At 40.4% G+C, this 4,728-nt stretch overlaps 1 pseudogene; it reads right to left on the bottom strand.

Moving 5' to 3' along the window:
• Nucleotides 1–3,836: 3,836 nt before the first annotated feature.
• LOC149441373 (U2 spliceosomal RNA) lies at nucleotides 3,837–3,952 on the bottom strand (annotated as a pseudogene).
• Between the last annotated feature and the right edge of the window lie 776 nt (nucleotides 3,953–4,728).

Raw genomic sequence — 4,728 nt, 5'->3', positions numbered from 1 at the left:
AGCAGAATACATTTTTCTTAATTTATGGAGAAGTTTGATTTTTTTTTTCTTTTTAAATGATTTATAACAGAAATTAGAAAATAGCTTTTTTTTAAAAAAGTGTTTGTTTATATAATAGAAAATAATAAACCCAGTGGTGATCAAGTACCACCAAAAGAAAGCTCTATTTGTGTGGAAAAAAACATGATATAAATTTGATTTAGGTACAATGTTGTATGACTGAGCAATTGCAAGTTAATGTAACACAGTGCGGAAAAACAAAAAATCCGCTGGTCATGACGGGGGTAAAACCTTCAGGAGGTCAAGTGGTGAAAAAACCATTAAATTTTGTTGTGGAAATAGTTAATGAGCAATGATAGCTTCAGGAAAAAAAAATATGATATATATCATGTGAACAGTACAAGGCAAGGCATCTTCTATAATGTGTCCTTTCCTTACTTTAATTGATGAGCCATTATGGATTTTAGCTGGCTCAACTAGCAAGATAAGTTAGATAAAGTATTATAGTGAATTTATAGCCAAACTATTTTTGAGTTTTGAATAGATTAGGGAAGGGATAAAACCCTGTGCCAGCTTTTTTCTGTCTGTGTCCTGCTAGGGAGATTTGTTCCCAAGCCCTGCCTTGGCAAACCAACATGAAGCCAGAGGAAACAGCAACCAAATGATGGGAATTCTCATAATAGACAGTTGTCACCTGAACATGTTCCCATTGGGACACTTCCCCTACTTTCTTTTTCTTGTGACACCTCAATTCTTTAGGATTTCCCCTAACATTCGATTGACAATTTTAAAGTGGTTGTAAACCCTTACATATACCCAAGTGAAGTGACTGGCCTCAAATGATACACAGAGATTATTCTAATCCTCCTACATAAGTTCTACCTGTTTATAGGCAGTGTTCTCTTCTTTCCATCCCTTCAAAGTGCTGAATTTATAAAGCTGTATGAGTGTTCAGAAAATAGGGGGCGGAGAGCTGAAATTACACAATGCAAGGCTCAGTGAGGGAAGATCTGAGAGCTGATTGGAGAATAGGGACACACACAGCCTCCATACAGCACACAGGAACAAGGCTGAGGCTGCCGATCTGCTGGAGGTCCCTCCCCTTTCACCATTTTCTCTTGGTGTTAGGAAACGTTGTCAGAAGTGATTCATGCTGATAGCGGAGGAATGAAACAGCAGACAGAAATGACACTCAGTGCTCCTAATTAAGACAAGTACACACAATAGAGGGATATGCTTTGTTCAGATTCCATGTCTGAGGTTTACAACTACTTTAAAGGAATAAAGCAACCTTTTTAATGGATAAAACATGGGAAAATGTTCTTGTATGTAACAGTTATTTTGTCCTGTTTTTAAAGGACTTGCATGTTTTTTTAACAACCTAACACGTCCACAATAAAAAAACAAATCCACAAAAATGTCTACGCTAAATTTCGCCCTGTACAGTGCATTTGTTGTGAGAGTGGGCACATGATCCTGTAGTTTGTTTGGGGCAGAATGGATAAGGTTAGGTAATCTGCACAATAAGTTGATGCTATATTAATATAGTATACAGGAAAAAAAAAAATATATATATATATATATGATCTATTTATCTATATACACTGTATAAGTACAGTATAAAAAACTATCTATACCGTATATAATATATAACAAATGAAAAAAATAATACCTCTATATACCACAAGTCATGTACTTCCTTTAAAGCAGAACGGGCTTGGTACATTCTGCAATCAGGTGTGAACATATGTATTTTCTCCTCTTTACAAATCCACTTGAAAAATCCTTAATTGAAAGGTCGTACCTCCAAACTCGCTTGCTAAAATTATTAAAGAGCCCACTGAGAGTACAAGCCATTTTATTCTTCATATCATACTCACAGCCAAGCTATTTTTGAACTCGACACTTTTAAAATAGGCTCTTTGATCCAACATATTCAGATTGGATTCAACTAAAATAACCGGTGGCAATCGATTGCCTTCAAGAAGGAACGTTGCCATAAAAGAATAGCTTTTTGTTCAGCAAACGTTGAATGTATGACACATTTCTCATCCTTCTGATAGGTTAATAGACCATACTGAGGAACTTACAGTCCTGTAACGTTATTCCTTGATGCTTATGTGATCACTGCAGAAGTTATGATGCAGAGAAATCCATTAGGGAAGCTAGAGAAGATGTTTTTATTGTCCTCGACAGCATCCTATTGCTCAAAAAAAGTGGACTGAAAGGGGATATGGGGGTAATAATGCAGAAATGTATGCCTTCTGAGTAATGTAGTATACATTTTATATGTTTTATGCATTGTAGTAAAAAAAAGTTTCATTGTAGAATATTTTAAAGGGGAATTTTATGTTTTAGAGAAGTTTTTCAAGCAATAGAAAAATGTCAAAATTATCACTATTAACCTTGCTTCATTATATTTTCTTAAAATTATGTTTCCTCGGTACGGGACTAAGGACAGGTGCTAAACATGTGCTAAGTTTTATTTTGACATTTACATTGACAACTGACATTTAAATACACAGGCAAGCAATGAATGTGGAAGTCTAGTTTTCAGATACCTCCTATCCCTCTTTGAGGATGCCTTCCTAAATTAAAAAAAGTTCAAGACAACACATTGCAGTCAAGCAACCCTTTGCCTGTGTGTCAGGGTGGTATCTCCAGCTTCACTGTTTGGAAAAACCAAGGGGAGACCCTTCCATGTGCTACTTGGTGCAAAGGCCAGCTATAGGTTCTGGTGGCCACCATTTGTTTTTGTTTTGAGGCAGTAGGTGTACCCAAAAAATGTATATTGTCTGACGGATGTTAGGAGGGTGAAACACCATGGTACGAATTAGGCCTGAGAGCTAGATGTGTGGAACAGGAATCGTGCAGGATCATGCCAAAACAGGTGAGACCTTGAAGTTGGGTCTGTGGAACAGGACCCACACTGGAATACTATAGAACAGAAAGACAATGGAGCTAAATTAGAATTTACCAATTTTTTTTTTAAGTCCGCAAACGTGCAACTATAACGTAAAAACCCGTAAGTGTTCACAAAAAATGTGCAAGTGCAAAACACCACACGAAAAAGTGCACTTAGGGGTGTGCTGTGTCCTACCCCTAAAGGGGCTTGGACCGCTTACCCTGATCCCCCGGGGCACGAAGCTCCTGACGGGGACAAGGTTCCCACTTGGTCCTCCTGGCCAAAAGGCCTGGTGGACCACCGTTCCCTATGCCCAGCCAAAGCCGGACATTCAGTACTAGGCAAGGGGACTCTCCCGAAGAAGAGTCCTCTAGGGATCAGGGGAGGAAGGAACCATATGGCCACACATCCTCCCCCTAGACTTCAGGGTAGGCCCGAGGACCCACACCCTCCATCCGTGAAAAACACACACATAAGGCAAAGAAAAAAGTGACAAACGTGGGAGTGCATAATAAATAAATAAAGTAAAGTAAATAAAATAAAAAAATGGTACCGTGCCGAAATGTGCACAGACCAGGCCCTGAGGCCCGTAGCAAAAATTGCCCTGGACTTAGCCAAAAGACCTGGTCCTTAGGGCGCTGTGCAAAAAGAGGTGAAAAACAGTGGCCATGTGTCATCTTCACACCGTGGGGTCCCACACCCAAGTGTTACTAGTGACACCCCTGAGAGCGTCTTCCCCAGGGGGCACTGAGTTTGCGGACTTTTTGCGTCCCCAGCCCCTGGCCAGACCAAGGTAGATCCGTCCGAATCAGGAGGTACTGGGTCTTTCCAGTCTTCCCAGAGGAATTACTCCCGGGGCCCCAGCTTAACTCGTGGCGCTCCCCGGTTTCTGTCCCTCCGGTACTAGCCTTCCGGACCCCCATCATACCAGTGAGGGTACTATACAACAACCATCCCCGCAAAGCTAGAATGGTCGGGAGCACCCCCACTGGACACTGATAAGAACAGATACTACACCTGATCTTAGCCAAAAGGCCGAGAAGCGATATTAGAATTTACCAATATGTTGGGTGATGGTCCTGGGTGAGAGCAGGCGATGCTGAACTCCCGAGGATGTGGAATCTAAGGGTCAGTTGGCATCCACCTGGGACCCCCTCATGGGTGTTTGGACCTAACTGTGCTCTGACCACAGGCCATGATCCCTGGGTTTACCCTGCTCTAAGCACCATGGACCACAAAGAACATGGAGAAGAAAGACACCAAGAAGAAGGTCTAGAGCGGATGAGTGGATTATGGGTGTGTAAATAACTGCTGAATTCTAAGCAACGTCTGCCTCATTGCAAGTTTATAGAGCAAAAGATTGCATAAATATTTATACACAAACACTGTTTCCTGACCTTCACGCAGGGTATGTAAGTAAAAAGCAAAAACATTACATAATTCTAAAATGCTGGATATATTCCATCTATTAATACAAAGTTCTAAATGCTTCATTTAAACTTATCTAAAAGCCTACCCTTTGAAATTCATGCAACGAGCTATGACTTTATGAAAACATTGATGTCACATGGAATAAAGTCAGATGCAGTTTAATGACTTTAGTAAGATTGTTTTCGATGTATCATTTTGCAATGCTCATTTTCAACTGCTGCCAGTATGACCCATTAAAACTTTCTTTTAAAGCCCAAACTTTTTTCTTTAGTCTTCGACGGAGCATGGAAAGGCTAGGTCCTCTGTAGATTTCTCCTCATTCTCTGTCTATTTAACAGGTGTCAGGAAGAATAGGAAAGAATGTGAAATATCCCCCCAGTAGGACCACTGCA

The sequence above is a fragment of the Staurois parvus genome, unplaced genomic scaffold, assembly GCF_062004578.1.
Source record: "Staurois parvus isolate SC_StPar_1 unplaced genomic scaffold, SC_StPar_1.0 ptg000997l, whole genome shotgun sequence".
Taxonomy (NCBI): domain Eukaryota; kingdom Metazoa; phylum Chordata; class Amphibia; order Anura; family Ranidae; genus Staurois; species Staurois parvus.
The sequence above is the reverse complement of the archived record's forward strand: the minus strand, read 5'-3'. Positions and strand labels throughout refer to the sequence as shown.